The sequence below is a fragment of the Salvelinus namaycush genome, chromosome 2 (assembly GCF_016432855.1).
Source record: "Salvelinus namaycush isolate Seneca chromosome 2, SaNama_1.0, whole genome shotgun sequence".
Classification (NCBI taxonomy): domain Eukaryota; kingdom Metazoa; phylum Chordata; class Actinopteri; order Salmoniformes; family Salmonidae; genus Salvelinus; species Salvelinus namaycush.
Genome location: NC_052308.1, coordinates 47167246 through 47181276, shown reverse-complemented (window position 1 = coordinate 47181276; position 14031 = coordinate 47167246). Strand labels below are relative to the sequence as shown.

Genomic DNA, 14031 nt, shown 5'->3' with positions numbered 1-14031 from the left:
TCTCATGGTTCATGGTGTCAAAGGCAGTGGCTAGATCTAGGAGGATGAGAACAGAGAAGAGAGGGTCAGCTTTTGCAGTGCGGAGAGCCTCTGACAGAGCAGTCTTGGTTGAGTGACCAGTCTTGAAGCCTGACTGGTTAGGGTCAAGATCGTTCTGAGAGATAACAAGAGAGTTGATCAGAAACAGCACGCTCAGATGTTTTGTGAAGAAAAGAAAGAAGTTACAGGTCTGTAGTTTGACATCAGATGGAGTCGGGGAGCGACTCGACATTTTGAAGTCAGAGGGGACGCAGCCAATGATCATGGATTTTTATTTAAGGAGGCAAGTCAGTTAAGAACAAATTCTTATTTACAACGACAACCCACTGTTCCTAGGCTACCTGCCTTGTTCAGGGACAGAACAGATTTTTACCTTGTCAGCTCATGGATTAGATCTAGCAACCTTTCGGTTAATGGCCCAAAGCGCTAACCACTAGGCTACCTGCCACCCCGGGATGAGTTGATGAGGGAAGTGAGAAGGTCTCCAGAGATGGTCTTGAGAAAGGAGGGGATGGGGTTGAGCTGGCAGGTTGTTGGGTGGCCATACCTCGCAAGATTTCATCTGGAGAGAGCGAAAGAGCGATCAACACATAGGCTAGTTCTGTGTGAGTGGGACCAGTGGTCTCAATAGGCTGAGTGAATGAGGAGCAGATGTCGTCAACCTTTTACAAAGTGGTTGACAAAATCGTCTGCAGAGAGTGAGGAGAAGGTGGAAAATAGTTTCCTAGGGTTAGAGGCCAAAGCTTGAACTTTAGAGTGATAGAAAGTGGCTTAAGCAGCTGATACAGGGGAAGAGGAGATAAAGAGGGAGTAAGGTATGATAGGTCCTCCAGAAGTTTAGTTCTCCATTTTACAGCGGCTGCCCACAGCTCTGTTCTGTAAGCTCGTAATGAGTCACTCAGCCACAGACCAAGAGGGGATAGCCGAGTCGACCAGCAGGAAAGGGGACAGTGAGAGTCATAGGATGCGGAAAGGGAGGAGAGTAGGGTCGAAGAGGCAGGAGACAGAAGGATTTAGCAGAAGGGAGTGATGATAGGATAGAAGAGGAGAGAGCGAGAGAACGATTGACAGATCATGGTCATCTGGGTAGGGGCTGGAGGAAAGGGAGACAGAAAAGGTTATCAAAGTAGTGATCAGAGACCTGGACGGGGTTTGCAGTGAGATTAGTAGGAAAACAGCCTCTAGTAAAGATGAAGTCAAGCGTATTGCCGGTCTTGTGAGTTGGAGGGGATTGGGAAAGGGTGAGGTATAGAAAACAGTTGCCAAAGCTACAAAAGAGCATCTGAAAATAACTAGGTAAGATACTCAAGTGAGAGTGGTGCCTTCTCTCCTTCCTCGAACAACTTGACAGAACCGTCTTTGTTTTCGGTGATGGTCTTAGTTTTGCCGACGAGACCGCCACTGACGAATCCACTGCTAAGAAACCAGGGGAGACTGAAGTACTAACACTAATTGCTAATTGTCTAGCAGAGGTGAAGAGTACACCTCCCTGTACAAATTGCTGATAGCTTAGGAGAGGAGAATCAACTCCCCCTCCAATACAGCCACTGATTACCAAAACATGTCACAAATTGCCCTGCCCCTTGATCCTGGCTGATGTATCAACAATCATCTGCAAGTTATGAGCAGTCGGCAGTTCACACACCAAGTAGGCTACTGGGAAGACAGGCAACACTTATTAAAGTAGATGACCCTAGCTAGCAAAAAGACAGTACTAGACAACAGATAGAGACAGAAATTATACTTATCACTCCGGGAGATATCAGGAGTCCTCTACTATGGAATGAAGCTACTCCTTACCTCCTAACTACTCTTGAGTGGCTTGTGAGCATCATAGAGCAATTCATTAAATGTACGTGTTCGTGAGAGTCTCAGCTTTTCATAGATGGGTCATAATAGTTTTTTGTGAAACCCATTTGAACTTTATAGACATTTTTTGTGAGAAGAATCGCCCCCGGACCTCTTCGGGATCTGCCCTTGTCTCTCATACATCGCTCTAGCTCAGCCCCTGTTAATCACACAAACCAATGGTTGATATCAGTGGATGCAGAAGAAATAGACAAGTCCAAATGGTACAACCAAAATAAGTAAAAAATGTGCCGGTGTCACGTGGGACTGTAGGAGTTAAGCCACAAGGTAAGACTGAGTAAAACTGACAGTGGGAATTGTGTGCCATGAGACGTTTTTGTTTTGTTTAGTATCGTTGACGCCATAGAGGACTATCAGCACAAAAGCAATAAACCACCTAAAGCGGTTTACAACTCACTTTCTTTCACACGTTGAGGCAGCTCCTCCACCCAACAATACTGTTCTCCCTTTCTCCCTCCATCCATCCTTAGTTACAGATCTGATGCCTGAGGGCCATAACGACTGCTGCCCCCCCCCCCCCCCCCGTCCCGTCCCGTCCCCCCCTGGCCCGTCCTGTCCCCCAAATGCTTTTATTGCTTCTGGGCTTGTGTCGGTCTCCCTCCGGAACAGTGGGACACTATGGGATTATTTCATGGACCCACCCACCACTTGATCAATTATTAAGGACCCCCACACCACCAAGTATATCCTACTAGAGTGCTCTACGGCTGAAATTAGGAGTACTGTTATTATGAAAATGTTATAACCATTTGTGTGCCCATGGGAGGACAAGTGCCCCCCACGATAGTAGTCTGGGTGCGGTTCTGTGTTAGCCATGGGATGAGTGGGAGAGTAAGTGAGGGCAAGCAATGTATCCATGAACCACTCTTCTGTACGGAAACTCCCCTGTTTTTTAGAATAGAACATAGGCTAGACATTGTTTATAATCCTTAAAAGTCTATTGACACACCCGTGCGTCAATCTAAGTAACATTGTGACCCTAATCAAAATCTATCAATTTAAAGATATCTGGGTTTTTTGCATGGGCTGCGTCTCAATCCACCGCATCCACCTATGTCGGCCTTCCGCATCTGCGGTGGAAGGTGGCCGAGCTACAGCGGTGTTTGTCAGACCATGAGACATCCTGAAAATCGGTCTTCTCGCGAAAACGTCTGTAGTTTCCAAACAGTTTGGCCTACAAATAGGACCACTCTATGGAAAGATGAGACTCTCATGAACACGATGATGTTCTCCGTTTTGCTCTACTGAACTCATCTGAAGGTAACCCATTCAAATTAATGGAAGTATGGAGTTCTATGGCAACAAAAACAAGGGAAAAATATACATATATTTGGTGAGCTTTCTTATATCTCCTAGATATAGGACAGACTCTTGACTGTCTATTTTGCCATTTATGAATGTGTTTCTATGGGCTATAGTAGTAAAGCCCAAATTCAATATTTTTTATCAAATAATAAAAAATGTAAAATGATTGATACCTAAAGGGGTCCTAAAATTCCAAATCAAATATATAAATGATACATGGTATGACCATCTTTAACAATTCCCAACGGTTTAAGAGCCGATGAGATTCGACCATACTTTCCTTGCACTTAACTCCTTTTGCTATTTAACATTCAAATACGCCTGCTGCGACCCCAGTCCTTGTTTTTAGGTTTTCTTCCAGCCTGTTGCTGGCTTCGCTCACCAACCAATAATTTGAGTGACCATGCTCATCCGACCTCCAAACCAATAATTTGAGTGACCATGCTCATCCGACCTCCAAACCAATAATTTGAGTGACCATGCTCATCCGACCTCCAAACCAATAATTTGAGTGACCATGCTCATCCGACCTCCAAACCAATAATTTGAGTGACCATGCTCATCCGACCTCCAAACCAATAATTTGAGTGACCATGCTCATCCGACCTCCAAACCAATAATTTGAGTGACCATGCTCATCCGACCTCCAAACCAATAATTTGAGTGACCATGCTCATCCGACCTCCAAACCAATAATTTGAGTGACCATGCTCATCCGACCTCCAAAACAATTTCGTCCTATTTTAGGAACCTCTGTCTCAGTGTAGCATGTATACAATAGTGTGAAGTTATGCTGAACGTTTCAACAGAGTGACTCTGGGGTTGAGGAGTACCCTAATTGTTCGAGTGTCTTTTTGTGTCGGAAGCTTACTGTCCAGGCAGATGGCTGTATGGGGTGATATTTTGGGCAGTCAAGGAGAGTTGTAAGAGCAATGGGGGAACAGTTGAATTTGCCAGCATCTCATGGCTGGTATTAGATTAAACTACCCACACAGGTCAGCTGGTATGGCATTGGGCCACTTGGCAACCACTGGGAGAAAACTGTTGCTGAGAGAGCGGAGAAGGAGAATAGTTAAGAATAAAATACACATATGACCAAATTGACATAGGTCCGGAGGGCCGCACTTAAAATTGGTTCTATTTCCTTGCCGTCATATTTCCTTATATTTCCTTTTCCCTAACATTCTAGCTTTCATTTCGATGACTGTTAGCAAGCTGGACAGAGTAAAGAGAATATACATTTAAGTCTATTATCATTATCGTTATGATTTAGTTTTAGTCATTTCAATGTCAATTCTCCTGAAAAAAATCGAATAATAATAATTTTACTCAAACCACCTCACGGGACAGATTGAATGGGCTTAGATACAGTATATTGATTATAGGATTTAAAAAATGTTTACATTTCTATGTGGACTTTTCAACACATAAACAGTTCTAATGATTGTGTTGAAATTATATTGATGTTACAGCCTGTTAGTCAGGTTAAGTCAATGTATTTAAGTTGAAGTTTTACCTTCATTTCAATGTTGACACCGCTGATTGAACTGAGATGAAAACAATACTGGTTGATAACGTATTTTCCACGTCACAATTTACATAGAATTTTTATATTATTTAACTAGGCAAGTCAGTAAAGCACAAATTCTTATTTACAATGACGGCCTACACCGGCCAAACCCGAACGTCGCTGGGCCAATTGTGCGCTGCCTTATGGGACTCCCAATCACAGCTGGTTGTGATACAGCCTGGATTCGAACCAGGGTGTGTTTGTAGTGACACCTCAAGCACTGAGAAACAGTGCTTTAGACCGCTGTGCCACTCGGGAGTTGAAACAGAGTTGATTCAACCAGTATGTGCCCAGTGGGATGGAATGACTTGTCATGACAACTATCCTGCTTAGTTTGCATCTGTCCATGATATATTCATTTTTTTACACTTCCAATAACTCATGGTGAACTAGAGTCCCGCTAGTTGATAGCTTGACCGTTAATACAGATGGCAGGAGAAGACCGGACCGTTGTCCCCACACGTTCCACTCGGAGTAAACATTTTGAACAAAGCTCTGGGTTTCCAGTGTTGTTTTTGTTTTAGTCCTTCTGGTTAAGTCAGAACAGCTACTCCTATTTAATAGGATTTCAGTTTGGTGGTGGCAGCCAACAACCCGTACAGCCTGAGCTTCATTCAATAAGTGCCATTAAGCAGGAACAGTATTTCGATGGACTGTTTGCAAAGCTTTAAACTGCTTTGCAGATGGCTTCTGAAAGCAAGCTTTGTCAGCATCAACATTATGTGCGTAACTGGTGGAAAGATTAGTTGCGTCATCGCAGTCATCGCACATTGGGCTGTCTTATGTTGTGTGTGTGAGTGATTTATGCATAATAGCCAGAAATTGGGAGGGAAATGTACTCTGGAGACAGCTGCACTCTCGTCCCGTGTTGGTAGGAGATCACAGATTTCACATTTAATTGGGTGTATCTCAAAAGTCTCAAGTGGCTTCCTCTCCTTGTCTCCTTTCCTTCATCTTGACTGATCTGAAGACGCAGGGGAGGATGCCTTCCAGGGAATTGCTTTCGCCTGTCAATTTTTTTTTATGTCCTGTGCAAATGACCTAAAGAAGACACCTAAAGGAAGCTACTTTAAACTAATGAGATGCACCCTTTTTTTCCTTCTCGAGATGTTTCCTCTCTTCTGTATCCATCTCTTTGTCACAGAGCTAGCCTGATGTAGGTGATAGGCAAACTCAAAACCCACAACCTCAATAACCATGTAAACCAACATGAATAATCTCCGTGTAATTTGAGAAGAGGTCATTTATGATTTTCCATCTGTTAGGGTTTTTTGTAAGAAAAGCTGATTTTTTTGGGGGGGGGGGTTTCACACAAGGATAAATTCTGGGCAGACTGTTTGTAATTATGCAAGAATAATATGCCACTTGGAGCCCCATAGGGCAGAGCAAGTATCCAAAATGCTTCTCACACATGCACACAAACATACAGACTGGAATCTGGAGTGGAGCCAGCATGTCACATAGCTGCCATTGCGACGACAAGCCCCTTCAGCCCTGTCGACTTCTCTGTTATTAGAGGTGGCAGACAGGCAGTGGTCACTAGTCCCTCTTCAGCACTATCTTCCCCTGGCATGGATGTCTGTCAGAAGCTCGGGGATACAGGTATAGCATTAAACAGCAGGGAAACACATTGCCTAATTCACAAAAAGTCTTATTCCTGGGTAGCTATGAGGGAATATTTTCTCATATAGGCCTAGTCTTACATAATTTATGTCATACAATCTTACTTGCAAGCAGTTGCTGTACACAGTGCTAACCTTTTTAAATACATTTTCTAAAACGTCGGCAAAAATAGTAAGCATTCCATAAGAGCATTTAATTCTATCCTATTACAGGGTAATTACATACATTATAATATATTACACAGATATTTACTCTGGTATAGGGTTTTTGCAATATTAAGTGTGACCCGCAGACCCACACATAACACAGGAATCAACAACTCACAGCGGTCGATATGGCAGTACATCTTTAACAGCATGTGTTGCTTTCCTGTCTCTCTTTAGAAAACGCTTTCCCTGGGGCCCGACCACGGTAGTTACTGATTATGTTATCGGTGGTATGTCAATGAAGAGATGGATGACAACATTGTAAATGTGTACTTATACTCGTCCTTACACAAGCTATTTGCTGTTGTTGTACAGTTCTAAAAGCTCTACTGTTGTGGGAAAGAATGTGACGGCACCATTTGAACTAGATATGCGAGGTGAGGCAACTTGTGGTGTATGAGGAGAGAGAGAAGCGACTGGGTACAGTGTTATTGTTGCTAATAGTGATGGATTGGCGAAAGCCAGAGCATTCCCGAAGAGCATCTGTCATTCAGGGCTCAACCTGTCATGCTGGTATGTTCGTTGTCAATGTGAAAACCTATGTATTTTAAACGTTCTGTGTGTTGTTGTTGCATTCCAAGTGAAGGCCCCCTCTTGCTCTTGACCTTGTTATAGGGATTTATGTTTCATTTGTGCAAGACAATTTTTTTTGTTTTGGATACTCTTAGCGATGTTCCTTACATTTACAGTGAGAAGACTGTGAAAGTTTGCAGTTCTTTACACGAAGACGATTCATGAATTGTCTATGGTTTTGGAGTGACACAAGGGCGTACAGTTTCTCAGTGCTGCAGCCTCTAGTTTCACCTAGAGACTAGCCTTAGTAGTTCCAGCTCAACCATTCTACTGTAACCTAGAGCTAGCCTTAGTAGTTCCAGCTCAACCATTCTACTGTAACCTAGAGCTAGCCTTAGTAGTTCCAGCTCAACCATTCTACTGTAACCTAGAGCTAGCCTTAGTAGTTCCAGCTCAACCATTCTACTGTAACCTAGAGCTAGCCTTAGTAGTTCCAGCTCAACCATTCTACTGTAACCTAGAGCTAGCCTTAGTAGGTCCAGCTCAACCATTCTACTGTAACCTAGAGCTAGCCTTAGTAGTTCCAGCTCAACCATTCTACTGTAACCTAGAGCTAGCCTTAGTAGTTCCAGCTCAACCATTCTACTGTAACCTAGAGCTAGCCTTAGTAGTTCCAGCTCAACCATTCTAATGTAACCTAGAGCTAGCCTTTGTAGTTCCAGCTCAACCATTCTACTGTAACCTAGAGCTAGCCTTTGTAGTTCCAGCTCAACCATTCTACTGTAACCTAGAGCTAGCCTTAGTAGTTCCAGCTCATCCATTCTACTGTAACCTAGAGCTAGCCTTAGTAGTTCCAGCTCATCCATTCTACTGTAACCTAGAGCTAGCCTTAGTAGTTCCAGCTCAACCATTCTACTGTAACCTAGAGCTAGCCTTAGTAGTTCCAGCTCAACCATTCTACTGTAACCTAGAGCTAGCCTTAGTAGTTCCAGCTCATCCATTCTACTGTAACCTAGAGCTAGCCTTAGTAGTTCCAGCTCATCCATTCTACTGTAACCTAGAGCTAGCCTTAGTAGTTCCAGCTCAACCATTCTACTGTAACCTAGAGCTAGCCTTAGTAGTTCCAGCTCAACCATTCTACTGTAACCTAGAGCTAGCTTTAGTAGTTCCAGCTCAACCATTCTACTGTAACCTAGAGCTAGCCTTAGTAGTTCCAGCTCAACCATTCTACTGTAACCTAGAGCTAGCCTTAGTAGTTCCAGCTCAACCATTCTACTGTAACCTAGAGCTAGCCTTAGTAGTTCCAGCTCAACCATTCTACTGTAACCTAGAGCTAGCCTTAGTAGTTCCAGCTCAACCATTCTACTGTAACCTAGAGCTATCCTGAGGCAACAAGAGGCAACGCAAACACTAGCTTGACGCTTTACAGCGAGACGCGAGTGAGTCCATGTGAGCGCATCATTAGGTGTAGTGTCACGATACCAGAAGTTGGACTTCGATACCAGGTGTACTGTCAAGATACTCTATACCATCGCGGTACTTGATACCACAACGAGACCATGGCAACAAAAAAAAGGCGTATTAGCCAAGGTCCAGAATGATACTTGATCCATGCAGATCTTTTGAGATCAATATCATTACATTTGACATGTTTGATTTTTGAATGTTGTGCATTAATGAATCAATTATACAATCAAATAATACATTTGACTTTTGTAAAAAAAAAAAAAAAAAAATGCAAATATTTAACTACATAACCACATAATTGTACTTTATTTATTTGAATGGTAAATCTCTAGTCTATTGATAAACTGGGTAAATCAAGATGTAGCCTAGGTCTGTTCTCACAAAACAGTTGAATGCATATTCAATAGGAGTGTGCATGCATTTGGGACTTATTTTATTGTACTAATCAACAACATTTGCATAGAAAAAGCAATCTCTTCTTTTATAAAAGTGTGTGCTGTTTCTTTAAGACCCATGACATAATTTACACACAGTCAGTTCAAGGATCTAGTGGACATGATCTTGATTGGGAGAGACATGAGACAGAGGACACAAAGTGATTTAATAACGTTTTTGGTGACAATCAGCTTTCAAATCAGCAATATTTTACGTTATGGTTTGCATATAATCACAAACAAGGAAAGTTAGCCTACTAAGATGGAAGCTACATGTATCTTCTTGCATTGTAAATTCTTCTAGCCTGTCATGGACATTTTGTTTTGCGAACAGTAAATAACAGTTTCAACTTTTCTACATGCCGTGTTGCATTATTCAAGTATGTTAACTTCAAGAGTGGGGACTGCAGTGGAGGTTGCTGAGGGGAGAACGGCTCATAATAATGGCTGGAACGGGGCGAATGGAATGGCATCAAACTCATGGAAACCATGTGTTTGTTGTTGATACCTTTCCACATACTCTGCTCCAGCCATTACCAATGAAGGTGCCACCCACCTCCTGTGGTGGGGAGCTAACATGATGCAGCCCAGACTCCCAATGCAGGCTAAAAGTGGAGCAGGCACGGTGCTCACGGGTAATAAGGGGACATCAGCTGTGCTGATAGAGAGACTCCTCAATCAGTAGACGATGTGAGACACATTTGACATAAGTACCGGAATTTTTTATAATTTATTATCTAGTACCGAACCATTTTTCATGTACTAGTATCGAAAAAGCTTTGGTATACCACGTAACATGAATTAGGTGAGGTCGCGACACACATCGAGGCTAAGGCTGTCTGTGGATCAAGCCACACAACAGATCTTTTGTTTGGAGTGTTTGTTTCCGAGTTCCCTCGCATGTTTATGCTGCTGCTAGGGTTTTTGAAAGCTGCTGCGAGGGTTTTTAAAAAGCTGGCGCCCATAGAGTAGCTGAGATGTACAGTCATAGGGAGATCTTACTAACATAACAATATTAGGGTTTGAAATACTGCACATGTCGATGGAAAGACCAGCCTCGAACCAAGTTTGAGCTGTTTTGAAAAGAGCTGTCATAGTCGTACACATTTCCATAAAACATAAAACATTTTGGGGAATTGCCTCAGGAAATGTGTTAGAAGAAGGTTTGATTTAGGACGGTTGGCTCCAGTTTTGCCTAGATGTCCAAAATGTGATGTGCCATGGCATTGGCCTATATTGTATGTGTCCTGCTTGTTGTTAAAGGTACAGCTAGCCTTTAACTATAACTGCTTCTCATTTAGGAAATTCAACTCACGTAGGTGAATAATAAACATATCTGGGTATGTAGAATTACACCAGGCTAGGGCCTCCCGAGTGGCGCAGCGGTCTAAGGCACTGCATCGCAGTGCTAGAGGCGTCACTACAAATCCGGGTTCAAGCCCAGACTGTGTCCCAGCCGGCTGCGACCGATAGACCTATGAGGCAATGCACAATTGGCCCAGCGTCGTCTGGGATAGGGAAGGGTTTGGCCGGCCAGGATGTCCTTGTCCCATTGCGGTCTAGTGACTCCTGTGGTGGGCTGGGCGCATGCACGCTGACACGGTCACCAGTTGTGTTTCCTCTGACACATTGGTGCTTCCGGGTTAAGCAGTGTGGCTTGGCAGGGTTGTGTTTCGGAGGAGACACCTTTGCCTCTTCCGAGTCTGTACTGGAGTTGCAGTGATGGGGCAAGACTGTAACTACCTATTGGGGAGAAAAGGGGGTATATGTGTGTGTGTGTATATATCCAGAATTATACCAGGCTAAATTTATCTCCACTTTCAAATATTATTCAAATATGGTCATTTGAGTCTCCACAAGTCATATAAAAATGACACATGACCATTAGGACACACCTAAGGAATTTTTATTGGAAATAAAAGTGTCCTCACACAAAATCCACAGTCTTGTGGGGTGGTGACGTAAGCACCAGTGGTTAAATTCCTGTGGATTTTTTTTTCTTGTACACTTGGACCTTTGCCCACCCCACGCCCCAAAAATGCTATCTAGCTAGCTCCCCCTGGCTATTACTAAGCCAATGTCCCTACTAATTCTACTCCATAGGCTTGCTGCTTATCCCCTCCCACCCTGCCTTAAGCTCCATAAGGAGTGGAAAGCAAGGAAGCAAAGTTGTGTGAAAGCCATTTTTGGGGCTACAGTAAACATTGGCATTTTTTGTGAAAGAAATGTCCTTTATCAAAGGCAGCTACGCTAATTTTCAAACACTCTAAATAGACCCACCACAGAGTCATCTGTAGCATGATGCTAGCCGCAAATTAGCATCCTATGGAACAGGATCCTGCTTGCCCCTTTTAATATAAATGTAGGATCTTAATTTGATCACATTGTTGCAGGAAAACTTGTAGTGTATTCAAGGTTTTAAAAGGTTTCTGAAAAACAGGCTTCTGAAGTAGATTTTCTTTTACGAAAAATGTAATAACCCCTACAAAAATGTCCATATATTATAATCCACATAATAATTCACATTTGCTCTTGCTGCAGAATTATTTTCCTGTTGTAGCATATTGGCTCAAATTAAGATCCTTTGTCTGTAAGTCTATAAATGGTGTCAAATAAAGTTTCACATAGCAACCACTGTCTTTTTGTGAAATACTCATCACACTCATATTTCACTGGATTTTATTGGGGTGTGATCTAAAGGCAACAGCAGTGACAGCTCCTTTGGTTACAGTCAACACAGAATAGGGCTCAGTGACAATGTCATTATCACTATAAGTTCCTGTATAGTTTTGACTGCGCCATTTTGGATTAGTTTTACCCCTGACCCCTGTCTATCAAGGACCGAAAATTTCTACTGAATACACCCACAAGAAAAAATACTACAGTTTACTATAAGAGTACTACAGTACTTACTATAGAATTCTGTAGTAAACTGTAGCATATTGTAGAATACTATACCCCACACTGCAGTATTTCTTGATCATGTGTAGTACTTAGTATAAAATTGTATACTGTAGAATACCATAATTAATATTACAGTAATGTCCCCAAAAACACTACCGTTTTTTAACTATAGTAATACTACAGCATTGAATTTGCATATACCCTTCCCATTCCCCTCCCCCAAATCCTAATTTGTGCCACCCATAAGTGAGAAATACATGCCAAGTATAGGCTCATATATTGTGTTTCCTAAAGATTAGCCAGCAGCCTCCCACCCTGCATCCTCCTGTTAGCTTGCCTCTGAGCTAAGCAGGGTTGGTCCTGGATTGGAGACCAAATGCTGTGGAAAGTGGTATTGGAGGGCCAGTAGGAGGCAATCTTTCCTCTGGTAAAAAAATAAGAAATAAAAGCATCCCAGGGCAATGATTGGGGACATTGCCCTGTGTAGGGTGCAGTCTTTTGGATGAAGTTAAATGGGGGACCTGACTCTCTGTTGTCACTAAAGATCCCATGGCACTTATCGTAAGGGTGTTAACCCTGGTGTCCGGTCTGAATTCCCAATCTGACCATCATGGCCGCCTAATCATTCCCAGCTTCCAATTAGCTCATTCCTCTCCCCTGTAAATATTCTCCAGGTTGTTGCTGTAAATGAGATTGTGTTCTCATAAGATATTATATTTTAATGTAACCTTTATTTAACTAGGCAAGTCAGTTAAGAACAAATTCTTATTTACAATGACGGCCTACCCCGGCCAATTGTGCGCCGCTCTATGGGACTCCCAGTCATGGCCGGATGTGACACAGCCTGGATTCGAACCAAGGACTGTAGTGACACCTCTTTCACTGAGATGCTGCGCCATTCGGGAGCCAGAAGCTCTGGAATATCCGTTTAGACCCCAGTCCTACCTACCTACAAGTTGTGGAACATGTGCTCTTTAAGTATTTGTCCAGTAGGTTTCTTCAAGGAGAAAGCCCACACTTCTATATCAAAGATAATTAAAACGAAAACAATACAGTAAATAATGCAGTAATTTCCCCCAAATCACTACAGTAAATACTACAGTCTGCAATCCCCCTACAGTAAATATTGCAGTATATTACAGTCTGCAACAACACTGCAGGAAATACTATAGTATTTATATTATAGTATACTGTAGTATTTCTTCATGTGGACATTCTACTGAAATTCTACCAAATGTGTGATCTTCATCAATGAATGCATTACATAGAGGGAAGCCATTTTATCTCCATGTTCTACCTTAGCCATTCAAGCCTCTGCAACAGAGTAACCATTGTTCTATACTCATACACTATGAGACGAGTGTAGAGATAAGAGAGTGACTGCAGTACTGGACTGGCATTGTGTTATGTGTATGTAGCTAGTCCATTGTGAAATAGACACTTATTGCTTATTGGAAATGTTTTCATGTGCAGTACATGATTTTGTATACAGTACATTTCAATCACAGATGAAGACAGTAGGTTACTTAAGACAGAAATGATAGCAGGGAGTTGGTCAGGGAGGATGTGTAGGTGTATAACGCAAACGTTTAACATGTGTGTTCGAATCTCATCACGGATAACTTTAGTTTTTTCGATACTTTACTACTTTTTATCTACTTTGCAACTACTTAGCATGTTAGCTAGCCCTTCCCTTAACCCTAACCTTAACCCTTTAACCTAACTTCTAAACCTAACCCTTTAACTACTTAACTAGCATGTTGACTAACCCTAACCCCTAGCCTAGCTAACTTTAGCAACCTAGCTAGCCTAGCTAATGTTAGCCACATCAAATTGGAATTCGTGTAATGTACACGAATGCGTTATGAAGAAAGAAAATTGCATAATACACACAAAATGCGTTGTGATGAAAATCGTTTAATGCACATGGAAAAGTGGACTTTATCGTGTGCCTGTCACAAATTTCGAATGAGTAATTTGTGTCTATTTCACAATAAGCTTTGATGGTGTGTTGAGCTAGTCTGCATCAGTAAGTGGTTTAATGTAGCCTACTTCTACTCCAACACGTGGGCTACAGTGATGAGTGAAAGCACGTCTCACA

General features: G+C 42.4%; 1 protein-coding gene and 1 non-coding gene across 2 annotated transcripts in view; both read left to right on the top strand.

The window, feature by feature from the left end:
* The window catches only part of LOC120021955 (disks large-associated protein 4-like), a 49857-nt gene that overhangs the window by 19934 nt on the left and 15892 nt on the right, over positions 1-14031 (top strand). The window lies entirely within an intron of this gene.
* On the top strand, positions 12890-12946 carry LOC120028345. The gene has a single exon (XR_005473434.1). It is a non-coding gene; the product is annotated as a U7 small nuclear RNA (small nuclear RNA).